The 14,252-nt window shown below is 45.7% G+C and overlaps 5 non-coding genes across 5 annotated transcripts; all 5 read right to left on the reverse strand.

Annotated features, from left to right (window-relative positions):
* Positions 1–1,779: 1,779 nt before the first annotated feature.
* Positions 1,780–1,853, reverse strand: trnai-aau (transfer RNA isoleucine (anticodon AAU)). The gene has a single exon. It is a non-coding gene; the product is annotated as a tRNA-Ile (tRNA).
* Positions 1,854–3,865: 2,012 nt separating this feature from the next.
* On the reverse strand, positions 3,866–3,939 carry trnai-aau (transfer RNA isoleucine (anticodon AAU)). Its single transcript has one exon. It is a non-coding gene; the product is annotated as a tRNA-Ile (tRNA).
* Positions 3,940–5,950: 2,011 nt separating this feature from the next.
* trnai-aau (transfer RNA isoleucine (anticodon AAU)) lies at positions 5,951–6,024 on the reverse strand. Its single transcript has one exon. It is a non-coding gene; the product is annotated as a tRNA-Ile (tRNA).
* A 2,010-nt stretch (positions 6,025–8,034) lies between these two features.
* trnai-aau (transfer RNA isoleucine (anticodon AAU)) lies at positions 8,035–8,108 on the reverse strand. Its single transcript has one exon. It is a non-coding gene; the product is annotated as a tRNA-Ile (tRNA).
* A 2,011-nt stretch (positions 8,109–10,119) lies between these two features.
* Positions 10,120–10,193, reverse strand: trnai-aau (transfer RNA isoleucine (anticodon AAU)). The gene has a single exon. It is a non-coding gene; the product is annotated as a tRNA-Ile (tRNA).
* Between the last annotated feature and the right edge of the window lie 4,059 nt (positions 10,194–14,252).

The raw sequence follows: 14,252 nt of genomic DNA on the forward strand, positions 1-14,252 counted from the left end.
CAACGCCACCAGCTCAGCTGCAGCTTCTCACGTTGACAAATTTCGTCTGGAGAACCGTACCTTCACCGATCGCTCACTGTTCTTCTGGATACTCACAGACCTTTGGAGTCAGGGTTATGTGCTGCTGATTAACTACTACGCACCTTATGCGAAAGGCATTGGAATTGTAATCTATCAGTGAGGTTCTTTCTGCTTCCAAACGACGCAGTTGCTTTGGTGTCAGCAACAGCTCAGAAGTCAACTGCACGTTTTGCTCAATGACTCATGTTGCTTATGCAATCTTCGTTTGACAGCAAGTTATCAGGCCTTCCTGCAGAGTTTGTCAGCCACAGGTCAGCTGCTAAAACGACTGCTTCAGACAGCATGCTACCATCTACATTTGAAAATGGAAAAGGTGCAAACGTTTACAGGCTGAACACTCGCTCACGATTTCGCCTGGCGCGTCAGAGGCTGGGAGCTGATCTTACGGAGGTTTTTCAATCATGAGGGGAATGAATCGGGTAAATAGACAAGTTCCTTTCGCTCAGGTGGGGCAGTTCAGAACTAGAGGGTATAAATCTGGTGTGGGAGGGTGAGAATTCGAAAGGCAGTGAGGGGCAACGGCTGCACGCAGAGGGTGGTGCGTTTCTGGAATAAGTTACCAGTCGAGCTGGTGATGGATGGTATAATTCCAATACTGTTAAGGAATCTGGACGTGTACTTGAATAGGAAGGGTTGAGAGAGAAATGGGTCAAGTGCATGCAATCGCGACTGGATGAGTTGAGGATATCTGTTCGGAATGGACGAGTGCGACCGAAGACTGTGTTTTCAGTGCTGTCCACATCTAATGGCTCTATGATAGTGCAGGTGAAATGATAAAAAAGATAAATAAAAAAACGAAGTAAAATTGTCTGAAGTTGTTGAATTCAAATAACTTCAGGTAATTTTATTTCAATTATTTTATTTATCTTTTTTAGTTGTGTTTTTTTGCCACTGTTGTGTATCTCTTATTTCTTGACTGTCTCTCTTTCTCTCGCTCCCCACTCTCTCAATACCTTTTTCCTCTCCTCTTCCCGCTTTGCTACCCTTCTCCCCTGTTTTCCATTTTGTCTCTGCTTCACCCATCCCTCACTTATTTTGTCACATAGCGCTGGCTTCAGCCTGGGTCATTCACGCCTCTTAATCTCCCTTTAATCTCTCCATGCACTGTCATTATCACCTTTGCATCTGGAGCCTTGACTCACCTCCTCTCAGCGTGGTAGAAACAGCTCCATAATACTCCCCCTTTGTTTTTATCTTTACCTTAAATCCGTTAGACTCGAAACGTCAGCTCTTTTCTCTCCTTGCAGATGGTGCCAGACCTGCTGAGATTTTCCAGCATTTTCTCTTTTGGTTTCAGATTCCAGCATCCGCAGTAATTTGCTTTTATTAATGGCTCTATGGTATTGCTGGTGATATGATAACTCCAGTGTCGATGCATGAGAGGTGAGCAAGCGAACGAATTGCCTCTGGAAGTCGTGTGACGAGTATTAACAGAGATCCAGGAAAATAACACGAACGAATTGAAGCCTGAACTCTGGTTCTCCTCCGAGACTGTGCCAGGTCTGCCTAATACTGCACAATGTTTTGCATTTGTTGGCCAAAACAACTGAGACTGGTTGTTTTGCGGCCGACACATCCACCCAGTCAGGCGATCAAGTCGTGCCTCTATCCGTGTCAAACGTTTTATTGCGAAGGTGGCGCTTCCGGCTTGGTGGAGCACGTCGTTTGGAAACACAGCAACCACACAAGCGCTGCATGTGGTCAGTGTGGGGATCGAACCCACGACCTTGGCGTTATTAGCACCACGCTCTAACCAGCTGAGCTAACCGACCAACGCTGGCAGCTCAGCGAGAGCAAATGCCTATATTGCCGGTGCCCACAACCACGGCTGCTCTGCATTTTCTGCTTCTCATCGATCGCACGATAGTCTGAAGTATTTCCTTTCGTTGCAAAGCTTTTCAACAAAAAAAAAACATTTACTTTTCCGAACGCGCATACTCGAGTTAAACATTTGCTCTGATATCTAAAATGAAGCACAATGTCCCGACGCATGCAATTTCAATCGCAACGTCACCAGCTCAGCTGCAGCTTCTCACGTTGACAAATTTCGTCTGGAGAACCGTACCTTCACCGATCGCTCACTGTTCTTCTGGATACTCACAGACCTTTGGAGTCAGGGTTATGTGCTGCTGATTAACTACTACGCACCTTATGCGAAAGGCATTGGAATTGTAATCTATCAGTGAGGTTCTTTCTGCTTCCAAACGACGCAGTTGCTTTGGTGTCAGCAACAGCTCAGAAGTCAACTGCACGTTTTGCTCAATGACTCATGTTGCTTATGCAATCTTCGTTTGACAGCAAGTTATCAGGCCTTCCTGCAGAGTTTGTCAGCCACAGGTCAGCTGCTAAAACGACTGCTTCAGACAGCATGCTACCATCTACATTTGAAAATGGAAAAGGTGCAAACGTTTACAGGCTGAACACTCGCTCACGATTTCGCCTGGCGCGTCAGAGGCTGGGAGCTGATCTTACGGAGGTTTTTCAATCATGAGGGGAATGAATCGGGTAAATAGACAAGTTCCTTTCGCTCAGGTGGGGCAGTTCAGAGCTAGAGGGTATAAATCTGGTGTGGGAGGGTGAGAATTCGAAAGGCAGTGAGGGGCAACGGCTGCACGCAGAGGGTGGTGCGTTTCTGGAATAAGTTACCAGTCGAGCTGGTGATGGATGTTATAATTCCAATACTGTTAAGGAATCTGGACGTGTACTTGAATAGGAAGGGTTGAGAGAGAAATGGGTCAAGTGCATGCAATCGCGACTGGATGAGTTGAGGATATCTGTTCGGAATGGACGAGTGCGACCGAAGACTGTGTTTTCAGTGCTGTCCACATCTAATGGCTCTATGATAGTGCAGGTGAAATGATAAAAAAGATAAATAAAAAAACGAAGTAAAATTGTCTGAAGTTGTTGAATTCAAATAACTTCAGGTAATTTTATTTCAATTATTTTATTTATCTTTTTTAGTTGTGTTTTTTTGCCACTGTTGTGTATCTCTTATTTCTTGACTGTCTCTCTTTCTCTCGCTCCCCACTCTCTCAATACCTTTTTCCTCTCCTCTTCCCGCTTTGCTACCCTTCTCCCCTGTTTTCCATTTTGTCTCTGCTTCACCCATCCCTCACTTATTTTGTCACATAGCGCTGGCTTCAGCCTGGGTCATTCACGCCTCTTAATCTCCCTTTAATCTCTCCATGCACTGTCATTATCACCTTTGCATCTGGAGCCTTGACTCACCTCCTCTCAGCGTGGTAGAAACAGCTCCATAATACTCCCCCTTTGTTTTTATCTTTACCTTAAATCCGTTAGACTCGAAACGTCAGCTCTTTTCTCTCCTTGCAGATGGTGCCAGACCTGCTGAGATTTTCCAGCATTTTCTCTTTTGGTTTCAGATTCCAGCATCCGCAGTAATTTGCTTTTATTAATGGCTCTATGGTATTGCCGGTGATATGATAACTCCAGTGTCGATGCATGAGAGGTGAGCAAGCGAACGAATTGCCTCTGGAAGTCGTGTGACGAGTATTAACAGAGATCCAGGAAAATAACACGAACGAATTGAAGCCTGAACTCTGGTTCTCCTCCGAGACTGTGCCAGGTCTGCCTAATACTGCACAATGTTTTGCATTTGTTGGCGAAAACAACTGAGACTGGTTGTTTCGCGGCCGACACATCCACCCAGTCAGGCGATCAAGTCGTGCCTCTATCCGTGTCAAATGTTTTATTGCGAAGGTGGCGCTTCCGGCTTGGTGGAGCACGTCGTTTGGAAACACAGCAACCACACAAGCGCTGCATGTGGTCAGTGTGGGGATCGAAACCACGACCTTGGCGTTATTAGCACCACGCTCTAACCAGCTGAGCTAACCGACCAACGCTTGCAGCTCAGCGAGAGCAAATGCCTATATTGCCGGTGCCCACAACCACGGCTGCTCTGCATTTTCTGCTTCTCATCGATCGCACGATAGTCTGAAGTATTTCCTTTCGTTGCAAAGCTTTTCAACAAAAAAAAACATTTACTTTTCCGAACGCGCATACTCGAGTTAAACATTTGCTCTGATATCTAAAATGAAGCACAATGTCCCGACGCATGCAATTTCAATCGCAACGCCACCAGCTCAGCTGCAGCTTCTCACGTTGACAAATTTCGTCTGGAGAACCGTACCTTCACCGATCGCTCACTGTTCTTCTGGATACTCACAGACCTTTGGAGTCAGGGTTATGTGCTGCTGATTAACTACTACGCACCTTATGCGAAAGGCATTGGAATTGTAATCTATCAGTGAGGTTCTTTCTGCTTCCAAACGACGCAGTTGCTTTGGTGTCAGCAACAGCTCAGAAGTCAACTGCACGTTTTGCTCAATGACTCATGTTGCTTATGCAATCTTCGTTTGACAGCAAGTTATCAGGCCTTCCTGCAGAGTTTGTCAGCCACAGGTCAGCTGCTAAAACGACTGCTTCAGACAGCATGCTACCATCTACATTTGAAAATGGAAAAGGTGCAAACGTTTACAGGCTGAACACTCGCTCACGATTTCGCCTGGCGCGTCAGAGGCTGGGAGCTGATCTTACGGAGGTTTTTCAATCATGAGGGGAATGAATCGGGTAAATAGACAAGTTCCTTTCGCTCAGGTGGGGCAGTTCAGAACTAGAGGGTATAAATCTGGTGTGGGAGGGTGAGAATTCGAAAGGCAGTGAGGGGCAACGGCTGCACGCAGAGGGTGGTGCGTTTCTGGAATAAGTTACCAGTCGAGCTGGTGATGGATGGTATAATTCCAATACTGTTTAGGAATCTGGACGTGTACTTGAATAGGAAGGGTTGAGAGAGAAATGGGTCAAGTGCATGCAATCGCGACTGGATGAGTTGAGGATATCTGTTCGGAATGGACGAGTGCGACCGAAGACTGTGTTTTCAGTGCTGTCCACATCTAATGGCTCTATGATAGTGCAGGTGAAATGATAAAAAAGATAAATAAAAAAACGAAGTAAAATTGTCTGAAGTTGTTGAATTCAAATAACTTCAGGTAATTTTATTTCAATTATTTTATTTATCTTTTTTAGTTGTGTTTTTTTGCCACTGTTGTGTATCTCTTATTTCTTGACTGTCTCTCTTTCTCTCGCTCCCCACTCTCTCAATACCTTTTTCCTCTCCTCTTCCCGCTTTGCTACCCTTCTCCCCTGTTTTCCATTTTGTCTCTGCTTCACCCATCCCTCACTTATTTTGTCACATAGCGCTGGCTTCAGCCTGGGTCATTCACGCCTCTTAATCTCCCTTTAATCTCTCCATGCACTGTCATTATCACCTTTGCATCTGGAGCCTTGACTCACCTCCTCTCAGCGTGGTAGAAACAGCTCCATAATACTCCCCCTTTGTTTTTATCTTTACCTTAAATCCGTTAGACTCGAAACGTCAGCTCTTTTCTCTCCTTGCAGATGGTGCCAGACCTGCTGAGATTTTCCAGCATTTTCTCTTTTGGTTTCAGATTCCAGCATCCGCAGTAATTTGCTTTTATTAATGGCTCTATGGTATTGCTGGTGATATGATAACTCCAGTGTCGATGCATGAGAGGTGAGCAAGCGAACGAATTGCCTCTGGAAGTCGTGTGACGAGTATTAACAGAGATCCAGGAAAATAACACGAACGAATTGAAGCCTGAACTCTGGTTCTCCTCCGAGACTGTGCCAGGTCTGCCTAATACTGCACAATGTTTTGCATTTGTTGGCCAAAACAACTGAGACTGGTTGTTTTGCGGCCGACACATCCACCCAGTCAGGCGATCAAGTCGTGCCTCTATCCGTGCCAAATGTTTTATTGCGAAGGTGGCGCTTCCGGCTTGGTGGAGCACGTCGTTTGGAAACACAGCAACCACACAAGCGCTGCATGTGGTCAGTGTGGGGATCGAAACCACGACCTTGGCGTTATTAGCACCACGCTCTAACCAGCTGAGCTAACCGACCAACGCTTGCAGCTCAGCGAGAGCAAATGCCTATATTGCCGGTGCCCACAACCACGGCTGCTCTGCATTTTCTGCTTCTCATCGATCGCACGATAGTCTGAAGTATTTCCTTTCGTTGCAAAGCTTTTCAACAAAAAAAACATTTACTTTTCCGAACGCGCATACTCGAGTTAAACATTTGCTCTGATATCTAAAATGAAGCACAATGTCCCGACGCATGCAATTTCAATCGCAACGCCACCAGCTCAGCTGCAGCTTCTCACGTTGACAAATTTCGTCTGGAGAACCGTACCTTCACCGATCGCTCACTGTTCTTCTGGATACTCACAGACCTTTGGAGTCAGGGTTATGTGCTGCTGATTAACTACTACGCACCTTATGCGAAAGGCATTGGAATTGTAATCTATCAGTGAGGTTCTTTCTGCTTCCAAACGACGCAGTTGCTTTGGTGTCAGCAACAGCTCAGAAGTCAACTGCACGTTTTGCTCAATGACTCATGTTGCTTATGCAATCTTCGTTTGACAGCAAGTTATCAGGCCTTCCTGCAGAGTTTGTCAGCCACAGGTCAGCTGCTAAAACGACTGCTTCAGACAGCATGCTACCATCTACATTTGAAAATGGAAAAGGTGCAAACGTTTACAGGCTGAACACTCGCTCACGATTTCGCCTGGCGCGTCAGAGGCTGGGAGCTGATCTTACGGAGGTTTTTCAATCATGAGGGGAATGAATCGGGTAAATAGACAAGTTCCTTTCGCTCAGGTGGGGCAGTTCAGAACTAGAGGGTATAAATCTGGTGTGGGAGGGTGAGAATTCGAAAGGCAGTGAGGGGCAACGGCTGCACGCAGAGGGTGGTGCGTTTCTGGAATAAGTTACCAGTCGAGCTGGTGATGGATGGTATAATTCCAATACTGTTTAGGAATCTGGACGTGTACTTGAATAGGAAGGGTTGAGAGAGAAATGGGTCAAGTGCATGCAATCGCGACTGGATGAGTTGAGGATATCTGTTCGGAATGGACGAGTGCGACCGAAGACTGTGTTTTCAGTGCTGTCCACATCTAATGGCTCTATGATAGTGCAGGTGAAATGATAAAAAAGATAAATAAAAAAACGAAGTAAAATTGTCTGAAGTTGTTGAATTCAAATAACTTCAGGTAATTTTATTTCAATTATTTTATTTATCTTTTTTAGTTGTGTTTTTTTGCCACTGTTGTGTATCTCTTATTTCTTGACTGTCTCTCTTTCTCTCGCTCCCCACTCTCTCAATACCTTTTTCCTCTCCTCTTCCCGCTTTGCTACCCTTCTCCCCTGTTTTCCATTTTGTCTCTGCTTCACCCATCCCTCACTTATTTTGTCACATAGCGCTGGCTTCAGCCTGGGTCATTCACGCCTCTTAATCTCCCTTTAATCTCTCCATGCACTGTCATTATCACCTTTGCATCTGGAGCCTTGACTCACCTCCTCTCAGCGTGGTAGAAACAGCTCCATAATACTCCCCCTTTGTTTTTATCTTTACCTTAAATCCGTTAGACTCGAAACGTCAGCTCTTTTCTCTCCTTGCAGATGGTGCCAGACCTGCTGAGATTTTCCAGCATTTTCTCTTTTGGTTTCAGATTCCAGCATCCGCAGTAATTTGCTTTTATTAATGGCTCTATGGTATTGCTGGTGATATGATAACTCCAGTGTCGATGCATGAGAGGTGAGCAAGCGAACGAATTGCCTCTGGAAGTCGTGTGACGAGTATTAACAGAGATCCAGGAAAATAACACGAACGAATTGAAGCCTGAACTCTGGTTCTCCTCCGAGACTGTGCCAGGTCTGCCTAATACTGCACAATGTTTTGCATTTGTTGGCCAAAACAACTGAGACTGGTTGTTTTGCGGCCGACACATCCACCCAGTCAGGCGATCAAGTCGTGCCTCTATCCGTGCCAAATGTTTTATTGCGAAGGTGGCGCTTCCGGCTTGGTGGAGCACGTCGTTTGGAAACACAGCAACCACACAAGCGCTGCATGTGGTCAGTGTGGGGATCGAAACCACGACCTTGGCGTTATTAGCACCACGCTCTAACCAGCTGAGCTAACCGACCAACGCTTGCAGCTCAGCGAGAGCAAATGCCTATATTGCCGGTGCCCACAACCACGGCTGCTCTGCATTTTCTGCTTCTCATCGATCGCACGATAGTCTGAAGTATTTCCTTTCGTTGCAAAGCTTTTCAACAAAAAAAAACATTTACTTTTCCGAACGCGCATACTCGAGTTAAACATTTGCTCTGATATCTAAAATGAAGCACAATGTCCCGACGCATGCAATTTCAATCGCAACGCCACCAGCTCAGCTGCAGCTTCTCACGTTGACAAATTTCGTCTGGAGAACCGTACCTTCACCGATCGCTCACTGTTCTTCTGGATACTCACAGACCTTTGGAGTCAGGGTTATGTGCTGCTGATTAACTACTACGCACCTTATGCGAAAGGCATTGGAATTGTAATCTATCAGTGAGGTTCTTTCTGCTTCCAAACGACGCAGTTGCTTTGGTGTCAGCAACAGCTCAGAAGTCAACTGCACGTTTTGCTCAATGACTCATGTTGCTTATGCAATCTTCGTTTGACAGCAAGTTATCAGGCCTTCCTGCAGAGTTTGTCAGCCACAGGTCAGCTGCTAAAACGACTGCTTCAGACAGCATGCTACCATCTACATTTGAAAATGGAAAAGGTGCAAACGTTTACAGGCTGAACACTCGCTCACGATTTCGCCTGGCGCGTCAGAGGCTGGGAGCTGATCTTACGGAGGTTTTTCAATCATGAGGGGAATGAATCGGGTAAATAGACAAGTTCCTTTCGCTCAGGTGGGGCAGTTCAGAACTAGAGGGTATAAATCTGGTGTGGGAGGGTGAGAATTCGAAAGGCAGTGAGGGGCAACGGCTGCACGCAGAGGGTGGTGCGTTTCTGGAATAAGTTACCAGTCGAGCTGGTGATGGATGGTATAATTCCAATACTGTTAAGGAATCTGGACGTGTACTTGAATAGGAAGGGTTGAGAGAGAAATGGGTCAAGTGCATGCAATCGCGACTGGATGAGTTGAGGATATCTGTTCGGAATGGACGAGTGCGACCGAAGACTGTGTTTTCAGTGCTGTCCACATCTAATGGCTCTATGATAGTGCAGGTGAAATGATAAAAAAGATAAATAAAAAAACGAAGTAAAATTGTCTGAAGTTGTTGAATTCAAATAACTTCAGGTAATTTTATTTCAATTATTTTATTTATCTTTTTTAGTTGTGTTTTTTTGCCACTGTTGTGTATCTCTTATTTCTTGACTGTCTCTCTTTCTCTCGCTCCCCACTCTCTCAATACCTTTTTCCTCTCCTCTTCCCGCTTTGCTACCCTTCTCCCCTGTTTTCCATTTTGTCTCTGCTTCACCCATCCCTCACTTATTTTGTCACATAGCGCTGGCTTCAGCCTGGGTCATTCACGCCTCTTAATCTCCCTTTAATCTCTCCATGCACTGTCATTATCACCTTTGCATCTGGAGCCTTGACTCACCTCCTCTCAGCGTGGTAGAAACAGCTCCATAATACTCCCCCTTTGTTTTTATCTTTACCTTAAATCCGTTAGACTCGAAACGTCAGCTCTTTTCTCTCCTTGCAGATGGTGCCAGACCTGCTGAGATTTTCCAGCATTTTCTCTTTTGGTTTCAGATTCCAGCATCCGCAGTAATTTGCTTTTATTAATGGCTCTATGGTATTGCTGGTGATATGATAACTCCAGTGTCGATGCATGAGAGGTGAGCAAGCGAACGAATTGCCTCTGGAAGTCGTGTGACGAGTATTAACAGAGATCCAGGAAAATAACACGAACGAATTGAAGCCTGAACTCTGGTTCTCCTCCGAGACTGTGCCAGGTCTGCCTAATACTGCACAATGTTTTGCATTTGTTGGCCAAAACAACTGAGACTGGTTGTTTTGCGGCCGACACATCCACCCAGTCAGGCGATCAAGTCGTGCGTCTATCCCTGTCAAATGTTTTATTGCGAAGGTGGCGCTTCCGGCTTGGTGGAGCACGTCGTTTGGAAACACAGCAACCACACAAGCGCTGCATGTGGTCAGTGTGGGGATCGAACCCACGACCTTGGCGTTATTAGCACCACGCTCTAACCAGCTGAGCTAACCGACCAACGCTGGCAGCTCAGCGAGAGCAAATGCCTATATTGCCGGTGCCCACAACCACGGCTGCTCTGCATTTTCTGCTTCTCATCGATCGCACGATAGTCTGAAGTATTTCCTTTCGTTGCAAAGCTTTTCAACAAAAAAAAAACATTTACTTTTCCGAACGCGCATACTCGAGTTAAACATTTGCTCTGATATCTAAAATGAAGCACAATGTCCCGACGCATGCAATTTCAATCGCAACGTCACCAGCTCAGCTGCAGCTTCTCACGTTGACAAATTTCGTCTGGAGAACCGTACCTTCACCGATCGCTCACTGTTCTTCTGGATACTCACAGACCTTTGGAGTCAGGGTTATGTGCTGCTGATTAACTACTACGCACCTTATGCGAAAGGCATTGGAATTGTAATCTATCAGTGAGGTTCTTTCTGCTTCCAAACGACGCAGTTGCTTTGGTGTCAGCAACAGCTCAGAAGTCAACTGCACGTTTTGCTCAATGACTCATGTTGCTTATGCAATCTTCGTTTGACAGCAAGTTATCAGGCCTTCCTGCAGAGTTTGTCAGCCACAGGTCAGCTGCTAAAACGACTGCTTCAGACAGCATGCTACCATCTACATTTGAAAATGGAAAAGGTGCAAACGTTTACAGGCTGAACACTCGCTCACGATTTCGCCTGGCGCGTCAGAGGCTGGGAGCTGATCTTACGGAGGTTTTTCAATCATGAGGGGAATGAATCGGGTAAATAGACAAGTTCCTTTCGCTCAGGTGGGGCAGTTCAGAGCTAGAGGGTATAAATCTGGTGTGGGAGGGTGAGAATTCGAAAGGCAGTGAGGGGCAACGGCTGCACGCAGAGGGTGGTGCGTTTCTGGAATAAGTTACCAGTCGAGCTGGTGATGGATGGTATAATTCCAATACTGTTAAGGAATCTGGACGTGTACTTGAATAGGAAGGGTTGAGAGAGAAATGGGTCAAGTGCATGCAATCGCGACTGGATGAGTTGAGGATATCTGTTCGGAATGGACGAGTGCGACCGAAGACTGTGTTTTCAGTGCTGTCCACATCTAATGGCTCTATGATAGTGCAGGTGAAATGATAAAAAAGATAAATAAAAAAACGAAGTAAAATTGTCTGAAGTTGTTGAATTCAAATAACTTCAGGTAATTTTATTTCAATTATTTTATTTATCTTTTTTAGTTGTGTTTTTTTGCCACTGTTGTGTATCTCTTATTTCTTGACTGTCTCTCTTTCTCTCGCTCCCCACTCTCTCAATACCTTTTTCCTCTCCTCTTCCCGCTTTGCTACCCTTCTCCCCTGTTTTCCATTTTGTCTCTGCTTCACCCATCCCTCACTTATTTTGTCACATAGCGCTGGCTTCAGCCTGGGTCATTCACGCCTCTTAATCTCCCTTTAATCTCTCCATGCACTGTCATTATCACCTTTGCATCTGGAGCCTTGACTCACCTCCTCTCAGCGTGGTAGAAACAGCTCCATAATACTCCCCCTTTGTTTTTATCTTTACCTTAAATCCGTTAGACTCGAAACGTCAGCTCTTTTCTCTCCTTGCAGATGGTGCCAGACCTGCTGAGATTTTCCAGCATTTTCTCTTTTGGTTTCAGATTCCAGCATCCGCAGTAATTTGCTTTTATTAATGGCTCTATGGTATTGCTGGTGATATGATAACTCCAGTGTCGATGCATGAGAGGTGAGCAAGCGAACGAATTGCCTCTGGAAGTCGTGTGACGAGTATTAACAGAGATCCAGGAAAATAACACGAACGAATTGAAGCCTGAACTCTGGTTCTCCTCCGAGACTGTGCCAGGTCTGCCGAATACTGCACAATGTTTTGCATTTGTTGGCCAAAACAACTGAGACTGGTTGTTTTGCTGCCGACACATCCACCCAGTCAGGCGATCAAGTCGTGCCTCTATCCCTGTCAAATGTTTTATTGCGAAGGTGGCGCTTCCGGCTTGGTGGAGCACGTCGTTTGGAAACACAGCAACCACACAAGCGCTGCATGTGGTCAGAGTGGGGATCGAAACCACGACCTTGGCGTTATTAGCACCACGCTCTAACCAGCTGAGCTAACCGACCAACGCTTGCAGCTCAGCGAGAGCAAATGCCTATATTGCCGGTGCCCACAACCACGGCTGCTCTGCATTTTCTGCTTCTCATCGATCGCACGATAGTCTGAAGTATTTCCTTTCGTTGCAAAGCTTTTCAACAAAAAAAAACATTTACTTTTCCGAACGCGCATACTCGAGTTAAACATTTCCTCTGATATCTAAAATGAAGCACAATGTCCCGACGCATGCAATTTCAATCGCAACGCCACCAGCTCAGCTGCAGCTTCTCACGTTGACAAATTTCGTCTGGAGAACCGTACCTTCACCGATCGCTCACTGTTCTTCTGGATACTCACAGACCTTTGGAGTCAGGGTTATGTGCTGCTGATTAACTACTACGCACCTTATGCGAAAGGCATTGGAATTGTAATCTATCAGTGAGGTTCTTTCTGCTTCCAAACGACGCAGTTGCTTTGGTGTCAGCAACAGCTCAGAAGTCAACTGCACGTTTTGCTCAATGACTCATGTTGCTTATGCAATCTTCGTTTGACAGCAAGTTATCAGGCCTTCCTGCAGAGTTTGTCAGCCACAGGTCAGCTGCTAAAACGACTGCTTCAGACAGCATGCTACCATCTACATTTGAAAATGGAAAAGGTGCAAACGTTTACAGGCTGAACACTCGCTCACGATTTCGCCTGGCGCGTCAGAGGCTGGGAGCTGATCTTACGGAGGTTTTTCAATCATGAGGGGAATGAATCGGGTAAATAGACAAGTTCCTTTCGCTCAGGTGGGGCAGTTCAGAACTAGAGGGTATAAATCTGGTGTGGGAGGGTGAGAATTCGAAAGGCAGTGAGGGGCAACGGCTGCACGCAGAGGGTGGTGCGTTTCTGGAATAAGTTACCAGTCGAGCTGATGATGGATGGTATAATTCCAATACTGTTAAGGAATCTGGACGTGTACTTGAATAGGAAGGGTTGAGAGAGAAATGGGTCAAGTGCATGCAATCGCGACTGGATGAGTTGAGGATATCTGTTCGGAATGGACGAGTGCGACCGAAGACTGTGTTTTCAGTGCTGTCCACATCTAATGGCTCTATGATAGTGCAGGTGAAATGATAAAAAAGATAAATAAAAAAACGAAGTAAAATTGTCTGAAGTTGTTGAATTCAAATAACTTCAGGTAATTTTATTTCAATTATTTTATTTATCTTTTTTAGTTGTGTTTTTTTGCCACTGTTGTGTATCTCTTATTTCTTGACTGTCTCTCTTTCTCTCGCTCCCCACTCTCTCAATACCTTTTTCCTCTCCTCTTCCCGCTTTGCTACCCTTCTCCCCTGTTTTCCATTTTGTCTCTGCTTCACCCATCCCTCACTTATTTTGTCACATAGCGCTGGCTTCAGCCTGGGTCATTCACGCCTTTTAATCTCCCTTTAATCTCTCCATGCACTGTCATTATCACCTTTGCATCTGGAGCCTTGACTCACCTCCTCTCAGCGTGGTAGAAACAGCTCCATAATACTCCCCCTTTGTTTTTATCTTTACCTTAAATCCGTTAGACTCGAAACGTCAGCTCTTTTCTCTCCTTGCAGATGGTGCCAGACCTGCTGAGATTTTCCAGCATTTTCTCTTTTGGTTTCAGATTCCAGCATCCGCAGTAATTTGCTTTTATTAATGGCTCTATGGTATTGCTGGTGATATGATAACTCCAGTGTCGATGCATGAGAGGTGAGCAAGCGAACGAATTGCCTCTGGAAGTCGTGTGACGAGTATTAACAGAGATCCAGGAAAATAACACGAACGAATTGAAGCCTGAACTCTGGTTCTCCTCCGAGACTGTGCCAGGTCTGCCTAATACTGCACAATGTTTTGCATTTGTTGGCCAAAACAACTGAGACTGGTTGTTTTGCGGCCGACACATCCACCCAGTCAGGCGATCAAGTCGTGCCTCTATCCCTGTCAAATGTTTTATTGCGAAGGTGGCGCTTCCGGCTTGGTGGAGCAC

The sequence above is a fragment of the Chiloscyllium punctatum genome, chromosome 17 (assembly GCF_047496795.1).
Source record: "Chiloscyllium punctatum isolate Juve2018m chromosome 17, sChiPun1.3, whole genome shotgun sequence".
NCBI classification, from domain to species: domain Eukaryota; kingdom Metazoa; phylum Chordata; class Chondrichthyes; order Orectolobiformes; family Hemiscylliidae; genus Chiloscyllium; species Chiloscyllium punctatum.